Genomic DNA, 22,421 nt, shown 5'->3' on the forward strand with positions numbered 1-22,421 from the left:
GGCTTTCCAGCAATATATGATAGTCCATACTTTGCCCAAGATTTGATGGCCCAAACCGGCGTTCAAAGTCACCCTCAGAATTCCCAGCGTTAAACGCCGGAACTGGCACCAAAATGGGAGTTAAACGCCCAAACTGGCACTAAAGCTGGCGTTTAACTCCAAGAAAAGTCTCTACACGAAAATGCTTCATTGCTCAGCCCAAGCACACACCAAGTGGGCCCAGAAGTAGATTTTTATGTCATTTACTCATCTCTGTAAACCTTAGGCTACTAGTTTTCTATAAGTAGGACCTTTTACTATTGTATTGAGATATCGGGGTAGTTATCTTTGTTCTGATGCTATCTTAGATCATTGGGAGGCTGGCCATTCGGCCATGCCTAGACCTTGTTCTTATGTATTTTCAACGGTGGAGTTTCTACACACCATAGATTAAGGTGTGGAGCTCTGCTGTACCTCGAGTATTAATGCAATTACTATTGTTCTTCTATTCAATTCCGCTTGTTCTTGTTCTAAGATATCACTTGTTCTTCAACTTGATGAATGTGATGATCCGTGACACTCATCATCATTCTCACCTATGAACGTGTGACTGACAACCACCTCCGTTCTACCTTCGATTGGGTGAATATCTCTTGGATTTCTGATACACGATGCATGGTTGATCGCCTGACAACCGAGCGCTCGCCTGACAACCGAGCCAGCCATTCCGTGAGATCAGAGTCTTCGTGGTATAGGCTAGAATTGATGGCGGCATTCAAGAGAATCTGGAAGGTCTAACCTTGTCTGTGGTATTCTGAGTAGGATTCAATGACTGAATGACTGTGACGTGCTTCAAACTCCTGAGGGCGGGGCGTTAGTGACAGACGCAAAAGAATCACTGGATTCTATTCCGGCCTGATCGAGAACCGACAGATGGATAGCCGTGCCGTGACAGGGTGCGTTGAACATTTCCACTGAGAGGATGGGAGGTAGCCACTAACAACGGTGAAACCCTTGCTTAAGCTTGCCATGGAAAGGAGTAGGAAGGATTGGATGAAGACAGTAGGAAAGCAGAGAGACGGAAGGGACAAGCATCTTCATACGCTCAGTGGCGGAGCTTAGTTCAGACAAGGGGTGGCCACGGCCCCCCCAAACTTTTATTAAAAAAATTAGTAATACTTTTTCAAAAAATAAAAAATAGTTCAGTTGGCTCAAATATTTTATTATGACTTAAAATACTAAAGTTCAATCTTCATTTATTGTTTTTATTGCACAATAGTTTTAGTTTTAAACATTCAAAACATATCGAATTTGGACTGAATTAAGTGTATTCGCATTTCGCAGTTCTCTATTCAATAAACAACACTCCTTCTACCTTTGAGTTCAAATACAAAAAATTAGGTATTTTTTATTTATATAATTTAATATAATTTTATATTTTACTATTTATTTAATTTAATTTTTTTATATGATAAAAAATATTAGAATATTCAATAAGTATTGATATTATTGTATTTGTATAAATTGATAAAAAATTTAATAAATATTATAAATTTTAATATTTGTCCTTTTAATTTTGTTTATATATTTTATTGGATATATATTCAAATTTTTATATAAAATAATTATAAAAAATCAAAGAGTTGATGATGCATTTTTTAAGAGGAAGGCTAATATTCAAGAAGGAAAACATATAACTTTTACAATATCAACATCTGTTGTAGATAGTTATTCTACTTCAATGAATCACGAAGAAAGTAAAATACAACCTTCAAAAGTTTAAAGAGTTACATCTGATGAGTTTGACCTTAATTCTTTGGAACGATACTCTGAAAAACGGCTTCAAATTTGGGAATATCACCCAAATTAGAGAGATAAGGTTAGATGAGCTTATCTTAAGCGGAGTCTATATTAAAAGTATCTTGACAATTATCTTCTATCTGGCCCCCCCAAAATTTCGTTTCAAGTTCCGCCACTGCATACGCTTATCTGAAATTCCTACCAATGAATTACATAAGTATCTCTATCTTTATCTTTATGTTTTATTCGTATATCACCATACCCATTTGAGTTTGCCTGACTAAGATTTACAAGGTGATCATAGCTTGCTTCATACCAACAATCTCTGTGGGATCGACCCTTACTCGCGTAAGGTTTATTACTTGGACGACCCAGTACACTTGCTGGTTAGTTGTGCGAAGTTGTAGTGATCACAATTTCGCATACCATCTGTGCATGCGTACAAGGTAAAAATTTCACATTATAATCAATATATCACATTATAATCAATCCTCATTCACATTTTTTCAACCACATTACCATTTCATCAATCTCAACATCACATATATCATCACCATTCACTTTTCAATTCACACAATCAATCATCATCATCATCATATCATCATCATTCATCATAATTACTCAACTTTATCAACTCATCATAAATCATCATACATCATCATTCAACAAATTAACAATCATTTAATTCAAACATATCCTATAGGTCACTAGCCTAAGTGTCCATGGATATTATATACTACATAGAAGAAACCAAAACCATACCTTGGCCGATTCCCAATATGCCAAAACTAAAAAATGAGCACAACAATAATCACCAACAAGCTTTCCAACACAATCCAAGCCACCAACAAGTTCCAATAGCTTCCAAACTCACAATAATCAAGCTATATATACATAAATAATCACAAATCAACCTAGGGCTCAATTTAAACATAATCTCACAAGGATTTCAAGAGCTCTTACCTTGTCCAACAGTTTTGGTAGCCAATATTCAAGGCTAAGCAAGAGTTAGAGTGAATCTAAATACCCAAAATCACAAAATCTCACTTAACCAAAAATCTTAAAACTCGAAACTTTGAAGAGAAGAACTGATTAGGATTTGAGCTTTCCTTACCAGTTTCTTAGATGGGTCTTGTAGAGCTCTTCACAAGGAACGTGTAACCGCAAACGGTGCGGCGATCGGAGCTCTATAGCTCAAGATATGAGCTTGAGAAGAAGATGGTGAATAGTGCTCATGAGGTTCTCTCCTCCTTCTCTTCTCAGCTGGTGATGTTATGTTTTAAGAGTGTTATGGCTGATTGGGTTCATTAATGGACCTTTTTATATGTTCGGTTTGGGCCCAACTTGGGTTCAGTTTAACCCGTTAGTGTTTTTAGCCCATTTGGCCCAACTTTGGGCCAGACCTTTAAAATTATCGCCTGGTTTTTGACTTCTAATATTTTTCTAAGATTTTTTAGTGTTCTCACTTTTTCTCGCGCAGCACCGAGCAGACTTGAACCGGTTCAACTGCCGGTTTGCAATTTTTCACAGTTTTTGGCAGAAAACACATTTTCTGACTCAAAAAGACCTACTGAGTCCAAAAATCATATTTAAATCCTCAAATTCTCACTCTAACTTTTTGGAACCTAATTAGGGCAACATAATTACTTAATTAAATGATTAATTAAGTTTAGTTCTTACATATTACATACACCAATTTTCTAGGATTCACCCAATTCTATCTGGACACACAAGTTTCTTATTCCTAAACTTGACTTGGTTATGCTAATATCTAACTCTTTACACTAAGTACTTACCCAACTAGCAAGGGGTACCTCACATGTACTTGACACAAAACAGAAAATTACAACCAAAAAAATTAGAATCCACTCTTGAATTTTCTCTCAAATGTTTTACTCAACCTTTTTCGGTTCTTACATATTACATACACCAATTTTCTAGGATTCACCCAATTCTATCTGGACACACAAGTTTCTTATTCCTAAACTTGACTTGGTTATGCTAATATCTAACTCTTTACACTAAGTACTTACCCAACTAGCAAGGGGTACCTCACATGTACTTGACACAAAATAGAAAATTACAACAAAAAAAATCAGAATCCACTCTTGGATTTTCTCTCAAATGTTTCACTCAACCTTTTTCACTCTTAGGCTTTTTCTCAATGTCTTTCTTACAGCCTTTTACCTCTCAGATATTATAGAAAGATATACATTCAAACTGAAATGCAAAACTGTAAAACATGAAGGAAATTGATGCATAACAGCCTTTGTTGCTATAAGTTGAACCGAATTTAGCTAACTTTGATTAAGCTCTTTATCTTGGCGGAATACTTCTTTAACTTAGAAACACTGTCCAAAACGTTGAACTTTTCACAGGGAAGCTCTAAAATAACACAGATTCTGGTTCTCTCTCCTTGCCTCCAACTAGAAACCTTTTTCTTTTTTGTACCTTGTGCTGAGACCCAGATAGGTTTTCTCTCCAGTCAACTCTTTAGACTTTAAGATCTCAGATATCATGTCTCCTTTTTCTTCAATCATCTCCAAAATTAGGGGTTTTGAAACTGATTCATTTGCTTTTATCGAGGTCCACAGAGCATTAGAAAGATGTCTTCTCAGTGACAATCTCAAATCCACACCTTTGATTAGGTGCTTTAGATCCAAGAAACACTTTGAGCCATTGATTTAAAGCAGAGCTAATTCATCACCAGTTCCTTCTTCTTTCCAAAAATGGTGTCATAGAGAGTAGGAGAAGGAGTGAAAAAATCAACTTGTATGCAAATGAAAATTATTTACCTTTAACCTTTGACTTAGCTTAACATGCTTTGATTAGTGTTATGTGACCCTGTTTTCATGATGAACCTTTCTCTTTCTTTATTTTCTGGTGAATGAACCAGAAAGAAGAAACTCTCTCTTTCCTCAAGAATCTGACCGAAGCAAGTAATGTGAATGTTGGCTTCAACTTGGATGAATTGCATTGGGTTTAGATTTTTTTTGTCAATTCATTCGGTCCAATAGAGATGTTTGTTACTTTCACTTGGACTTCAATTGAAAATATGGGTAGTTCTTCTTTTCTTGTTTCTTTTTGTTTGGGATGCTTTATTTATTTGCCTGCATCACTAAATAAAAACAATCAAAATTAATTGGGTATTTATCCCAATAATTCAATATTTGTCATCATCATTTAAATTAGTTGTGTACTCAAATCAACACCAAGTTTTCATTCAAATCGCTAATGCTCTATTTTACCAAACTTCAATTCACATTCAATTATTTTACAATGATAGCAAACCCGATTCTCTTAAACATTTCTCATCATCAACACTCTTAATCATTTTCAACTCAAACCACACATAATCATCATTCATACAAGCATCATTCTCATAATTCAATATCATTGTTTATCATCACACTTCTTATCATCAATACTTACCATCTCAACAATACATTCTCACGCCTTCCAACTCCAATATACTCATTATTCAATAATTGTACATACATACATACCACTCATCAATTCAAAATTTATCATCATCATTATTCAGAATTATTCATAATTAATCATCATACGTTTCAATCCTTCACTCAACAATTATAACCACAAGTCTCTAATCATCAATTATACATATCATACAACTTAACCTAGGGCCATCTAACCTAAGTTTTCACGAAATATTACATGTTATCATGAGAAACTAAAATTATACCTTGACCGATTCCTCTTAAAGCCTGGAACATCATAGTTAACCACCGTTCCACAAAATCCAAGGCTCCAAAATGTCCATCAACTAATATCCCAACCTCCAAGATCCAAAACCAAGTTTCCAACACCACCACTTTGGTTCAAGGACTCAAAATTTAATCTAATACCAACAATATCATCCAAAATTAACCTAGGGCTCATAATTATTAATAATTCACAAAGGTTAGAGGTTTTTCACCTTACCAACAGAGATTTGGGACAAGACCCGATAAGTTTATAAGTTAATTTGATCCTAAACATTCAAAATCACATAATCTCTCAAAATTGATACCTCAAAATTCAAAATTTAAGAAAAAGTGGCTGAACAAGAAATAGTGAGGTACTTACCAAGTTATTCTATGAACTTTATAGATCTCGGTGCGGCGATCGGAGTTTTGGATTGAAAGTTATGTGAGATTGGATTTGTGGTGAGGGTTTGGCGTTCTTTCCCCTTGGCTCTGGCCCGGTGTGTTTCCCCTTTTTGCTTTGGGGAAGAAGAGATGTGCTCTTCATTTAAGTAATGTTGGGTTAGGCCTTGGACCCAATGTGGATCCGGTTCAACTGTTTTGCCTAATCTTGGGTCAAAATCTTTAAAATTAATGTCAAAATTCATATTATAATTATTTCTACTTCATTAAACTATAAAATTTAATTTTCTAATTTCTTTAATTAATAATTAATTTTTTAGCTAATTATTCACTAATTATGCGAGATTTACACCGTGAATCCTTGAAGGAATGGTTGGGGCGATGAGGAAAATGTGCGGGAGGGTGTTGACACCGAATTTCGTGAATAGGAACCGAGATTCTTTAAACTTCGATGTCGCAGAAGAAGAGCTTGGAGTGCCAAGGGTAGGAGATGTTGTAGTTGGCAATGAAGGAGGAGGAGACAATGGAGAATTCTTGGTAGAATTCGTGGAGGCACAGCTCTGTCTTATCATGGAGCTGGAGGGCGTCGAGGAAGACGACGATGGAGTAAGGACAAAGGGTAGAGATATAGATAAGAAAGTGGGATAGGAACTAGTCATTGAGGCGGATGATACCCGATTTGGATTTGGATTGAAGGGTGGCTACGACAAAAAGGAAGACTAGGAAGAGTGGGAGGGTAGGAGGAGGAGCCATGGTGGAATGGGTTGAGAGAAATGGAGGAAGAAAGGGTTTTTATGTTGGGGTCCCATTAATGGCTTCTCTAGTTCTTTTTCCTCCGTTAACGATTTTTTTGTTCTTTTTTTGTTCTTTTTTAAATTTTATATTTTTTGTTAGGAATAATTTGGTCTAGAAATTTAAAATTTAGGTTTGAAAAATGATTTTAAAATTACGTTGAATTTTAAGGATGATTTTGTATAAAAAAAGATTGGAAACGAAAAAAATTTTCAACTTATACCTTAGAAACTAAAATCGTATTTGACTCTTATTTATTATCTACTCTCTTGTGTAAAAAAATTATATTTTTTGAGTCATTTATTCAAATACTATAACTTTAAAACAAATACTTCTATAACTAAAAATCTAAATATAAAATAATTTATTTATAAATTAATATTAATAAAAATCTTTTTATTTTAAGTTTTTTTTTTAAATTCATTTAAGTTATTTATCCAAACTAAATCTTAATCTACTCTAATATATAGAAAAATTCTATAGTAATATATAAGAAAATTCTATAGTGCTTACCAGAAAAATAAGTATAGTATATTGATCTTACGTATCAATTAATGAAAATTAGAGGCATATTTATTTTAAAATAAAAAGAAAAATAAAGATTAAATTAAAGTAAATGTACTCAAATCCTAAAGAAAGGTACCGAGACATATATCACGTCCTGCAAGATTTTTAGTCATTTTGGGATTACTGCATCCGTAGCACCATCGTGAATAAAAAAGAAATAAATTATTATTTATTAAAATTATGTTAATTTAGTAAAATTAAAAACTATTTAATAAAATTGTTTATTAAATCATTTCAATAATTTTATCAAATTTAATTTTAATGAATATAAAATTAATTTATATATTTTATGAATTAAAATATCAATTCTTAAATCTTATATATTAAAATTGATAGTAATTAATCAAAGTATTTAAGTTTAATTATTTTTCATAATAAAAAATAAAATACAGACTCATTACATTTATACAAATAACAATACTAAAAAATTTATGCAAAGATCAACAACTTATAATCAAATATTAATTTTTCATAGAATTACATTTTTTTTGTGCCATACTTAGAATGTAAACAAAATATGTATTAAAATTTTTTAGTTAATTTTATTTAAAATATAAATAAGATATCTATATAGTTATTTAGCTCTTACGATAGACTATTGAATAATTAAAAAGATGATGTTTACAATTTATTTTGGATCAATTTAAAAAATAAAATCAATTTACATAATTCATCCAAATTTGATGTTTTAACAATTTTATAATAAAAATATTAAATGTTTATTTTTTAATTAATCTTATACTTATTATTATTATTTCGGACATTAATAGATTTAAAAAAAATATTTTGTTTATATTATTTTATTTATTTTATTTATAGTGTAAACAAAATATGCATATATACATCTTATTTTTATTATAAATGGAATAAATAATATTACATAAATTAATAAATATTCTTAAAATAATACATTTCGACAAATAAAATACTAATTTTTCAAAAATTTTATTATTATGATAAACTATTGTTTAACTAAAAATTTAAAATGCATTAAAAATTAGATTATATGATGAATTTATTAAAATAATTTAATAAATAATTACTTTTTCTCATTGAAAATTATGTGAATGGATTTAATAGTTAGCTTCTCTCTCTCTCTCTGACTCTCACTGACTTGATTTGATACTTGAGACTATTTTATTTTAATATTTTTTTTCATTTAAAAAAATTGGCCTCTAAAATCCTCAATAATTGACATGTATGTTATGTTAATTTTTTTGGTAAGTACCATAGAATTTTTCATATATTATGTATAATTTAATTACAAAAAATTATATATTTATTGAAAAAATAAATTTATTTAATATACAAGTAGATTAAGTGATTAATCTCTTTTATTATATTGATGTTAATTTAATTAAAAAAATCAGTATATAAAATTTGACATAATTAATATTCTTTATTTTTGTTAACATAATACGTATATTTTTAATAAATTCTTTTTCTATATGGTAACTTTAAAGCACATTTTAACTAAGTTTATAAACAAAATAAATAGATAAATTTACTATTATATAAAGGTAAAATTAACTAGTAAAATCATAGTTATTAGAATCGAATCGGTAATGAATCTGATTAAAATATTAAGTCATTAAATCACTAGTTCAACAGTTAGATCATTAGTTGAACAAATTAATTTGTTTATAATAATGGGACGCACTACACATCCATGTAATCATGTAACTAAGTTGCCCAAGCCCAAATTAGAGTCATGCGCATTAATGACGAGTGAAAACACACGCTTTATCTTCTTTTTTTTTTCTTCTTCTTTCAAATTTACGTATACCTCCCCTCTTCCTCCTCCTCCTTCTCCTTCTTCGTATACAGATTCTTTTTTGCTTCTCCTCCTCCTCCTTCTCTTTTTCTTCTTCTTCTCCTCTTTCGTTATCGTCATCACCAACAACACCAACATTTTGCTAATGGATTATTTTTTTAATCGAATTGAATGGAATGCAATTGTTAAATTAAATTGAATTGAATTGAATGGACACAGGTGTTCTGAATCTGAGTTGAATTAATAATATCTAAATTGTAGACAGAGGTGTTTTGAATTTGATTTCATATAATGGATTATGTTTTGTTCACCGAGTACTATCAGGTGAACCGAAATGGTCAACACCACTAGACCGAACACTAATCATGTGCTGAATAAACGTGATAAACATTCAATCAGTAAGAAAAATATTTCTACATGCACAAGGACTCAACTGAACACATTAATAATCAAGTGAATCAAAATGAGCAACTCCACTTAACCGAGCAACATGTTGGTGATGATTATAACGAAAGAAAAAGAATCTGCGTGCGCGAAGAAGAAAAAGCAAAAGAAGAACCTGAGTGCGTGAATTTGAAAGAAGAAGGAGGAGGAGGTAGAGGAGGAGAAATATTATTCTTGTTGATTGAAAGTTGATCACCATTTATTCACCACATGAACATTGTTCGTTCGATGGCCTTTGTGATTTTGATTCACCAGATGAATGTTGTTCGGTTCGGTGGCCTCTTTTTACTTTGTTCAGTGTTTAAGATTATTTTGATAGCATGTAGCAATCATTTCCTAGCTGTCTCAACGTAATAACCCCATTCAACTGATTTGAAGTTGATTCATTCATTGTTTCAATTCAGAAGTCCAAATCAAATAAGAAAACGAAGAAGAAGAAGAATGACGAAGCTAATTAGGTTGAAGTCAATCCAAATCCATAACGAAGAACGCGAATAAGAAGGAGGAGGAGGAGGAGGAGGAAAACGCGAGCAGAGGAGAACGACGAAGCCTATAACGCAAGCGAAGAAGAAGACGACGACGACTTGGATAACATCCATGTATTTTTTACATGGATGTAGAACTTTTCTCTACAATAATTATATAAAATTATATGTCATTCACTTTATAATAAGTATTTTTTATTTTATTTTTATTTTATACTCATTATTATTTTTGAATTGTAATAATTTATTAAAAAAGGAAACATTTATTCATTACCATGTTTTTGTTGTGAGACCGAAATTAAAAGGTGGACTTGATTTTAAATAATATAGTAAATTTATAGTTTTTATCTCGATTCGTTAAATTAGTTTAGAATTATAATTCGCTGAATTATAAGACGGAATGTAAACGTAACTCGTAAAATATAAAAACTATAAAAAAATTGATAGTAAAAATTAATTTTGCATGTAATAAAATAAATTTTAAAATAAACTAAATTTTTTATAAGACTATAACTATTATATATCGAAACAAGTTAAAAGATATAACTCATAACACAAATTCACAACTCAACTTACAAATTAAAACACAAAATTCATAGCTCACAAGTTTATACGACACTAAAATAAATTCAAGTAACAAATAAACCAACTAAACTATTAGAATGAACAACTAATTAACTAATTAACTAAAAAATATTACAAGAAAATGTGGGATACACAAACTAGTGTCAACTCTGTTTTTCAACTAAGCAAAATCCTAATGCCTCATTCTAAAAGCTACTTATAATATTATTGAACCCAATTCAAACCCATCTTTCTTTTTTGATCATCTAAGTTTATGTTACAAAGAATGCCAACCCTGCACATTTCTTCAAGGGAATTAATCAACTAATATTTTCAAAGTGGAACCAGCAGCTACCGTAGTAAGTTAGCAACCAAGGCATCTCGAGTTTCAACTTCCAAAATGTGTTGGCCAAATACACTATTTTTTTTTTTTCTTTCAGTTCCTTTTTTTAAAACCGAAACAACATTCAATTATAACAAAAATTCAACAATAATAAAAATTTCATCATTCATTTTAATTAATTCAAAATAAAATACAGTTTAACAAAATTCAACTAAAAAATTCAGTTCAATACAATAAAAAATATTCAATCATACAAATTAATAACTCAGAATAAAAATTCAGAACAAAACAAGTATAAAACATTTGTATTTATAAATTAATTTCAACACTTCAATAGAATAATCAATATCATAAGCATATTTAGAACAAAACAAAGAAAAAAATAATATAGTACAAGTACAAGATCTTAAACATTGAAAAAGATAAAGGGGAGGTCTTACCTTTCCTGAACTAGCAGCGAATGAGAGGAAAAGAGCAGCAGCAAATCAGAGACTAGAGAGGCAGAGATGCAGTCAGCCAGTCACATGATTGCAGAAGTTAGAGAGCTAGAGAGGTAAAAAAACTTGTAGAGTTGTAGTCGCAGAGCCAGAAAACCAGAGACAGAAAGGCAGAGAATCTTGCACAATCACACTCGCAAAGTTTATGTTGTCCAGCCACCACCAATTCAATTCAACAGCACCGGCGGCCTGCCTTATACCGCCGCTCCAAATTGGAGATTTTGGCCGCATGAAATTCAAATTCAGAAGGATAGAGTTAGAGAGAGTCAGAGATTGAGACTTGAAAGAGGTGAAAATTTGAAAATTTCGGCCATGGAGATAAATTGTAAAAGTGAGAGAGGTTGAGAGATTTAGGCAATTTACCACTAGGGTTCCATCTTCCATGTTCTTCTACTTAGATTAGGCCTTTGGGTTAGATTGGGCTACAGTCAGGGCTAAGAAAAGAGCTTCTTCAATCTAGAATAACATCACTGTAGAAGTGCGATTCCAGCAGTTATACATTTTTGAACGGCGATTCTGCAGGAAGCACCTTGGTTCAACTCGAGAAGCATAATCGGCATGGGAAGAAGATGCAAAAATGCAAAATCGTGTGTTTCCACAACTCAACACGTGATTTTGTCTACCTTGGTTTTAAGGACTTAGGGGCTCAGAATTTGGCGCTATTAGCAAAACAATGATGAAAAGTTGTCTCTCAACCACAATCACTCCTATCCAAGGTTCTGAAAATTGGTTCGAATAGACCGGTTAAATCGGTCGAACTGCGAACCGATGGAAAAACGGTTGGGACAAATATCAAAACCGAAAGTTTGAGAAACTGACATCAACCGTCGAACCGACCAGGACCGCTCGGTCGAACCGAATTGAGACCTTGCCAGTTTTCTTAATTTTTGCAAAAATGGCGCCATTTGGATTGAGGAACCTTAACTATTACCCAACCCTAACTCAGTAACTCACACCACAACGGTAAAGCCAAAACGTGCAGCACTCCCTCCCATCCTCGAGCTTATCCTTCATTTCATCGTCATTGAGCTCACTCCCTCACTTCCGTCCAACCATCGGCCTGCTCTCGCCATCGTCGCAACTTCGAGCTTCAAACCACCATTGCAACTTCCTTCCTCTCTATCGTGCAGCTACCATTTGAGCTTCGAAACCACCGTTGCCGGTCTCGCCTCCTGCCTTTGTCGCGTAGCTCTGTTCTACTGTCGCCGGCGCCAGCTCTGTTCCACCGGTTAGCCCTTCAGTCATGCCCTTGTCTCCCTCTTGCTCAGTCTGCTGATTTGCTATGCTCTATTCTAGCTTCTAGATATTAATTTTCTTAACAATAATTGTTGTTAGTTAATCTGTAAACTTGTTACTGGGTTGAAAACAATTGTTGTTAATTAATTTGTGAATCTTGCTGTTGAATAATTGTTGAATAATTTTAAATAATTGTTGTTGGTTAATCTGTGAACCTTGCTGTTGCTCCCTCACCTTTGTGCTCTTGAAGTTATTTTTTTAGGATTCTTAATCTGTGATTGTTAATGATATTCTTAAATTTTGATTCTGATATTCTGTGATTCTATTGTCTTTAATTTTGTTTTGATTCTGTTTTAGCACTCTATAATTTGACTATGTCAATTTTTTATCATGCTTCAATGCAATGTTTTGATTTTTCCTTAATTTTATTGTTTTTGTTGTCTGTAGTGAATTTGAGGTGCAGCAGGTTTTATCTATGTGATCATCCTATTAAATCAATGCTTGTGAGTTTATGCTAATTTTGTAAAATGGTTTATTTAGTTTATGTTTCTTTTATTGAAATTTTTATGTTCTTGAAGAATTTTATTGTGAAGATTTTATCATAATATATGTTACTGCTTATAAATGGAAAGCAAATGAACTCTAACTCTGTTTCATGCTTCAATATTTGTTTTATTGAAGTGCTTGACTTATGTATTCTTAGAATAAAGTGAATTTATATCAAGACAAATTGAAACGTTTGTTTAATTTAATGCAAGATATGTGCTTTTTTTAATAATGTGTTGAATGTGTGGGTTCGAAGAGGTCTTTTAGTGCAAGAATTCTAATTTGTATTAGCATTGTCCTATCCTTCAGTTATTTTGTGCTTATGTTTTGAATTGAGTTTTTCTCTATTTGTTCAATAAGCCAGGTTATATAATCTATAAGAGAATGCAAATAATGAATTTAGCTATCAATACGATATATATATAAAAATTATAATTATGTTCTAATGTGTTTATTTATATTTTATTTATTATTTTATTATAAAACAGGTATTTCGGTTGAACTACGGTAGAATTGATTGAACCAACGAATTAGTGAACCAGTAACTAGAGTGGTTCAATGACCAGTTTAGTTTTCAACATCTTGCTCCTATCTAGACTCCTTAAAGATAAATATTTTTGATACAGTTCTATAATGAATGAGAGGTCAAAGCAGTACCTTCTTGAGAGTGACGTAGCATATTGGAAGGGTGCAAGGTTGTTGACAAAGGGCTGGTTTGGCGAGTTGGTGTAGGGTCCAGTATCCAAATCTTCAGCAATCTATGACTTGCTCCTCCACATTCTTCAGTTATCCCTCCATCTGAAGCTTCTAATCTGCAAAATCAATCACTATTGATGGTTAAGGACTTAATTCTTTCTAATGTATTGTAGAATCAAACTCTAATTAGATGCATTTCTTCTGAGGGCACTAGTCAATGTGTGCTATCAACAACAATTGGGGGTGGAGAAGATAAAATTGTTGAACCCTTAATAAAAGTAGTTTGTATGAAGTGAGTACTGAGTACCACCATGTTGTTTATGGGTTCTCGCATCTTCTCGTAAATTTTTGTCCAGAGATTATGAGATAACAAAACTTGTGACGAGAACTATGGAAGCTAAAAATCCCAACAAAACTTAAAATTTTCTCTAGAGGAGTTTCCATGAAAAGCTTCCAATGATGCAAAGGCTTCATCATTGCACCCCGTCAGTTTAACCCATCTACCAAAGATGCTTACAATTCCCATAAACAATCAACCATTGCTTCTTTCATTGTGAGAAATCAATAGAGATTGGTCAAAAATGGGCTTACCGGCTACTAGAAGGGGGCACCAAATACTTTGATTTCTATGTTAAGTAGAACACGAGGATGGGGTCTTGCATACCCAATCCAATAGCTCCTCCCAAATGGTGACTATGACGATTCTGAGCTAGTCCTTATGGAAGGCTAGAAACAAATTTATCTTTGATAATGTATCAACTGGTATGGAAGAGATAATGGCGTTGGTTTTGAAGTTGCAGAAGGAGCTTCAACAATCCCCAATTCCTAATTGATGAGCACTTTACTTTCTTTTATTTTTCTTATTAGATTATTATATGATGTTACCCTATAGTAGAGCGTTGAGAGTTTTCCATCTTTTTGTTTTGTCCCATATATAGACACTTATATGCTTCTTTCATTATATGAATGGAATTATCTGACTTTAAAAAAAAACCAAAATTCAGAATAAAAAATAGTAAAATACAGCAATTTTGAATAATTATAATTAATAAAAAAAAACTGAATTACTGAAGACTGAAGAACTCACAACGACAAAGAGAAGGCGAAGAGTCTATGATGGTAGCGAGTCCACGACGGCAGGGGTATGTTCCCACAATCGCACTTCGCACTTTTGCAGTGAGCTCAACAAAGAGAGAAAGAGATGGCTCAAAGAAAGATGCGTAACGACGAGGATAAAGATGACAACGAGGACAGAGACGGCCGACGACGACTAGGACAGAGACGGCCGACGCAAGAAGAAGAGCAGACCTTCGAGTGACGAGAATGCAACCGTTGGTTGTCACCGCCAGTGCCGATAGTGGTAGGGGATGATAGTAGAAGCGTGACTTTGCTGTTTGCTCTGATAGGGTTTTACAAGAAATTAGGGTTGGATGATTTTAGGGTGAGAGATGGAAGAGGGAGGTCAGGAAGTGTTCTGCTTCAGTGCTTATGACCTTTCTGTCCGTTTGAGTTTTCTTTCTTTCTTTCTTTCTTTCTTTTTTCTAAGATCAAAATAGCGTCGTTTTAATGCTGAAGCGCGAACCGAATCTTTAAAAAATTAGGACAATTAAGCCGATTTATTGATTTATTTTTTTATTTGACCGATTTTTCTTCAATTTTTTATAGAATAATTCTAAAAATCAACAGAATCAATCAATAAACCGATTTTCAATTTTTAGAAGTTTGAGAGGAATGCTAGCTAGTTGGTGGACTGGGGGAGTGCATCGTGTGGACCCCGCGACTCCACCGTAGACGCGCGGCTTGATGTCCTCCCCTTAGTGTCTGGTTTGATTTGTTTTCGGTTTGACCGATACAACTCAGCTAAAATATTAGAATCTATTACGTATCTAAATTCAAATTGGCGAAAATAAGTTAAGGTTACCGTCTTTTCCAATGGGGTTTTTGTTAGATACAAAGAAAAGCAAAGTTAATCTTCTCATGTCATGCATTCCAATATATATGTGTTAATAGACTAAAGGTCAGCTGGTATATATGCTAAGGAATGATTACAGGTTAATGTTCATTTTGATTAATTACTATATATATATATTTTGATTTCCATATAAGATAAACGAGTCCAAATAATTTATGTAAAAAACATGCTTACGAAATATTGAAATTTACAATGACTGAAATTAAATATACATTAATCCAGGGATAATGCATGTTTTAGTAATTATTTTGCTACTTATCTATTAGAAAAATTTCAAATATATTGTTAAGACTGGAGTTGGGTCTCGTCTAAAACATGAATATTATATGCAATAATGTTAAAGTTTTGGTCTCCACTTAGTCCTTCCCCTTAAAATCTCAACACCACGATCTTCAAGTTGAAGCAAATGATAAAACTCAACATTGTTATTATTGGCGCCACAAATTGCAGTTAGAGAGTGAAGCTTACTATCTCTACCACACTCCCTCTTGTATTCCAAACTCATGCCACACAACTCATGATTCGTCAATATTGATTCCGGAACACTCTACAACACCATCCAAACCAAAAGCCATCAAAACATTTCAGCTCTTCTTATCACCAATAAAGAATCAATTAATAAGAAAGTATGACCAGGTATATTATATAACTAAATACTGAGAACTAAATTTTAATTAATTAATATTAATTAATTTTTATTGTAAAATTATTTTTTTAATTTTTATATTTGACTGATATTAACTAAAAAAGTTGTCTTTCTAGTTGAATTCGTATATTATTATTATTATTATTATTATTATTATTATTATTATTATTATTATTATTATTATTATTATTATTATTATTATTATTATTATTATTATTATTATTATTATTATTATTATTATTATTATTATTATTATTATTATTATTATTATTATTATTATTATTATTATTATTATTATTATGGGATTACATTTTTTTTATATTCGTACTAAGTTAATACAAAATTTTACAGAACACAAGGATACCAAATGTCAAATAAGCTAAATCTCTATGTAAAATCAGTTGATACTTTTGCAAATAGAGTCATCATGTGTCTAATATCTCTTAAACACAGGAAAAAAATAATAACAAAAAGTCAGCGTGATTTTTCTTCTTGTTAAACTTGCAATTAAACAACTTGATTATTAAGAAAATGAGGAGTATTTATGTGTAAAATACTGAAATAGGAGAATACTTTGCTAAACTCACTATCCATGCTACCCTAATAATGCACATGTACAAAAAGAAACTTGTTATATGGAAAAAGTTCAGGCACCAATAAGAAATATGTGGATGATAGAGGAGAAAAAATTACCTCCAGAACCCAACCAATGTACTTCACATTGCTGACATGAAGATTTATATCTAGATCATTCCATCTTGGCTAAAAATCAATTAATATAATAAAGGTATTAATTAGTTATTCTATAAAAATAAAAAAATAATCAAGATTAATTTTACGTAACTAACAAAATTTATTATTTTTTAATAAAAATTTGATTGATTTTATTTAAATATAAAAAGTTAAATTTTAAATTTTAATATAATAACAAGTATTAATTTTTAATATTTCTCAAAAATTAATATATAGAAAATAACTTAAAAGAAAAGACTACATACTTTTAAATCGGTACAAATATAATCTGCTGTAATGACATTGAGTTTGGGTATGTTTTTTATATCATCTTCAGGAATCATCCGAGAGGAATTTACAAAATAGGACTCAAACTCCCTTCTAGCTTCTTCCGGTATTTTTGATAATTTTCTCGTCAGTTTGTTCATCATGACACAACCACTGTTATAGAGATTTATCAAAATAATTAAAAATGAATCGGTTATTAAAATGTTGCTAACAAATTAAAAATATATTGATTATATACAAATTAATTAGCAATAATTGATAGATGTCCACCTGGACGCTTTACTTAAGACTTGATATGTTTTGGAATCTCGCAAAAGCCAATTCCAACGCACAGCATTTTTTCCAGCTACGGACATCCAAGCTTCCACTTGAACAACTTCATCGCTGTAACAAATTTATGAGAAAATATTTTTGGAAAAGTGTAGGGGCCAGCAATTTTATTGCTTTTTAGCCAGCATGTAACCAGCAGAGAAAGATGAACCATTGGATGAAATCTCACACCAATTTTACACTATCAAATCATCATTGATGGTTAGTTGATAGCTACCAATCACAAATGTTGCTGACCCCTAGCATTGCTCAATATTTTTTTATTAATATTAGTTAATATTTTATTTTTATGTTAATTAAAATTTTAAAATTTAAATATTAATAAAAAAATTTTATTAGTTATATCATACTATTTTATTTATGTTAAATAAGAAACGAGTAGTTTTCTGTAACTAGCTAGGCAAAACTACAGTTAATGAGAAGTGACATTAAAATAAGAGTAAATATTAATAAATTTTTATTATTTAAAAATTTTTAAAAATTATTTTTATCAATAGATTGATTATTTTGTTATTTTGAATCAATTTTTTAATATGTATGTTTAAATTAGTTTCTGATAAATTTTATTATAAGAACATTTACGTTTAAAAAATATCATTAAAAGAAAAATAAATCTCCTTCAAAATGTTAGAAGAATCAGTTATGAGTAATTTTCAAAAGCTTTTAAAAAATAAAAAGTTACTAAAAAACAATTTGTTTAATTTAAAGTTCTTTAAAACTTAATTTAAATATTTGTTCTTAAAATAAAATGAGTAGATCATCCATTTACATTAATAAATTTAATTTCAATTTGACAAAATTAATGTATTTATTATTATAAATATTGTTTATATCTTTGTTCATAACTCAAAGTTAGATAAAAAATAACTAAGGGGGGTTCAAAATCACTTTTTTTTTTGCACACCCGACCTCTCTTCTACGAATCGATTGGCAGAATTTTAACTACATTTACAAATATATTCATATATTTAAATATGAGATTTTAACAACTCATAAATAAAAAAATGAATAAGTAATAATCACTTATTATGATAGTTAGATAAGTTATAAAAAGATAATTTACTATTTTTATTATATAAATATTTTATCAAATTTAGCTATTGATCAATTTCAATTTATACAAAATTATCTAAAATATTTGCTAACTTAAGTATTGAAATTTTTGTATTTTCAGCTTCTCCAAAAAATTCGAACAACATCACTTCGTCGAAAAAAATGTTTGAGCATCTTAACAAAAAAAATGTTTAAACCTCACATTTAGGTCTAAATCTCACCAATTTTAAGTATCTTGAGAACAAATATGTATTGTAAAATCTTGTCCAAAGTAATAGTTATCACATTGGTAGTAAGATTACTGTACTACAGTCTCTAAACTCTAAAGCTATTAAACCAATTCTATGAAACAAGTTACATGCATAAGCTTTCGGTAAATCCAATAATAATAATAATAATAATAATAATAATAATAATAATAATAATAATAATAATAATTCATTATAAGGACACTATATTTAAAAGTAAGTTAATTACCATACAGGATAACGGTAAGTCTCTATTCGCATATGAGTAAATACCCATATTAAGTTCCTTTTAATCATTTCTTCTGTGGAACCAAAGCCACCGAATAGCACCACTATATATATATATATAAAGAAAACTAATCATAACTACATAGAGCCAGAGGTAAAAATTCAAACCTGAAAATAGTTCATCAAAGTCTCAATAGATGCCTTTTCGTTAGCACCAACTTCATACGATTTAATAGTGAAATTTTGACGGAACACAAAATCATCCAGAGTAGAAGATGTGGTAACTCTCAAAGAATTATCATCCTTGTTTGGGGTTTTAACATTTGCCTTAATTTGGAAGCCACCACAACGAGCATGTTTCACTTCTTGCTTTCCTCGGTAGCCAAAATTTATTTGTTGTGGTAGCATGACACCAATAAAAGAACATAATGTAGACGAAGTACCCAGCGTTACCATAATTAATTCTGCAAACAAATCTATTATTATTAAAGCATGTTTGTTAGACAAATTTAAAATAAAAAGAGTAATATATATCATAAACAATGAAAGACACAGAAATATATAGTAGACAAACTCAAAATCTAAAGCATTATGTAACAAATTAAATATAATATATACTATAATATATAATACATACTTGAGACCTCTAAAATTGAAGAATGCAATTATAAGAATAATTTCATAAGATTTCTTTCTTGTACTGCATTCTACATTGTTACCCTCCTTATTATATAGGATGCATGCGTGGTTATTTTATTTCTGGAATGCCTTTTCCGTGCAAGAATGAATGAAATTTAAGACCAATTTTACAAATACAGTGTAGACGAGTCTGCAAATAATATAGAGAGAATAAATATATACATTAGACATATTTAATAATAAAATCATATTTTATTTAAACCAAAAAAACATATATCTTATCATTTATTTTTATTTTTTTTATTCTCTATATACTTTTATTTTGTATGGGAATAGGCGCCGAATAAAACATCGTTTTGGCTAATAAGGGGAATTATTTTTGGTGGAATTTTATAAGGTTAACGTTTTAATTTGTATTCATTATGTAAGTAATATAAAAATTTGGTAACTAAAGAAAATCAGTCAAAAACAGTCATAACTTGCCTTATTTAACATTTATTAATTATTGCGACAATTAATGAATGTTAAATAAGACAAGTTCTGGCTATTTTTTTTGTCTACCTAGCATTACCCAAAAAATAATTAAAAATACTATTTTCTTTAAAAAGAAAAAGGTGAAAGTAATTAAACTGTTAGCTATGTATTGACAAAAAATAATTAGTTACTGAAATTTTCTTATTGGAGTTATTAATTGCTGCATTTATTTGAGATAGTCAAACAGATGATTGTCATTAAATCTCTGGAAAAAATTTAATAGGGTATTTCTTTTCTGTACCCGCCTTCTCAAGTTAGTTTAAGTCTCATTTTATTAAAAAAGAAAACTGAATAAAAAGAAATCATGAAACAAACTTAAAAGACTTTCTACTTCTTTCAAAGGCCTCTGTTAGTTTAGGCTAGCTAAGATTAATCAATTTTATAATAAGAATAATACTAAAAAGAAGAAGAAAATTGAAGAGCGAAGAAAGTAATATGTATCTATCTACTATCTACTATACTATATATGATGAATCTGATCTGTTATAAAATTATTAAGAGTGGGGAATCTTACATGTTGGTAGCTTCCTAGAGTTCAAACTTAGCTTCTCATGGAGTAACACATTCTTTTAATAATGATCTTGGATTATATGTACAATTCGGTCACAAAGATTTAAACTAAACCAAAAGATACAACGCTAAGATTTGTTTTCCCACATGAAATGGAAATATATATGATGACGATTGACGACCCACATCTAGGAGTATAAACATGCCGGATGAAGATAAACATTTTTGTTTAACAGATTAGGTCTGTAATATAATTAATTGGTTTGATTTACAATTTATTATAATTTTTTTTAAATATTAAATCTGACATATTATTGAATTTGGCATAGTAAACCTTGCATTTAAAATATTATACAATTTTTTAAAAAATTAAAAATTATTTATTTATCTACTTATATACAATATATCAAATTCAACATTTATAAACTGACAATTCTATAGTGTAAAAAGAAGATTCCTTCTATACATATAAAGACAGGTATAAGAAGATGAGACTGTTTCTTTCTATACATGTAAAGACACGTATAAGGAGACGAGACTGTTATGGTGGCACGATTCTCTAATTATGAGTTGTATAATGTGATATTTGACTTTATTAAAAGTGAACAAAGTCTGTTTATTGCGGAGTTTGAATAGATGAACAGTGATAATATAATGAGCATGTAACTAATGGTTTAGGTTTTTGTTTTGTGAGCCAAGTTTTATATATGTTATTATCAATATGGGTTAGGCTTAAAGTGAAAGAAGTTAACAATTTGAGTCATGAAACAAACATACAAAAATATAGAATTAACATATATTCGTTATTCTTGAATCTTTCTACCTGAACCTTAGTATCCTCTCAAGACGTATATATACCCGAAACCGGACTTTTTCTCATGACATGCACCTTGTCTGGAGCCATTTCTCTGAAATGGAACTCACGAAGCTTGAAGACTGTCAATCGGGTATATAAACTTAGTTTTATAATGCTTATTAATCTTAAAGGAAAAGTGTTAAGATTTCAAAAAGACACCTCATCTATTTTAAATTGCTCCTACAAAGACAAATTAAATAAAAAAATAAATATCAGTAAATTTCTTGACTCATATAATTTGAGAAACAAGGTACACGGAAACAACTGAATTCCATTGGTTTTTTTAAATTAGTACACATCACATGTTGTAATATGTAAAGAAAGAAAAAGAATTAGAAACATACCATTACAATAACACGACAATATCTATTTTTATTAAATTGATTTAAATTATTATTGTCAATATAAAATCAGATCATTTAAAATACGAATTGTGAGACAGTAATAAATTAAATAGTAAGTCTGATTATAGTTTATATTTTAAAATTTTCTGTTTACTAATAATGTTATATTAATTGTTTAAAATAATAATAATAATAATAATAATAAATAA

General features: G+C 30.5%; 1 pseudogene; it reads right to left on the reverse strand.

The window, feature by feature from the left end:
- Positions 1–15,956: 15,956 nt before the first annotated feature.
- On the reverse strand, positions 15,957–21,995 carry LOC112708421 (palmitoyl-acyl carrier protein thioesterase, chloroplastic-like; annotated as a pseudogene).
- Positions 21,996–22,421: the final 426 nt, after the last annotated feature.

The sequence above is a fragment of the Arachis hypogaea genome, chromosome 1, assembly GCF_003086295.3.
Source record: "Arachis hypogaea cultivar Tifrunner chromosome 1, arahy.Tifrunner.gnm2.J5K5, whole genome shotgun sequence".
Taxonomy (NCBI): domain Eukaryota; kingdom Viridiplantae; phylum Streptophyta; class Magnoliopsida; order Fabales; family Fabaceae; genus Arachis; species Arachis hypogaea.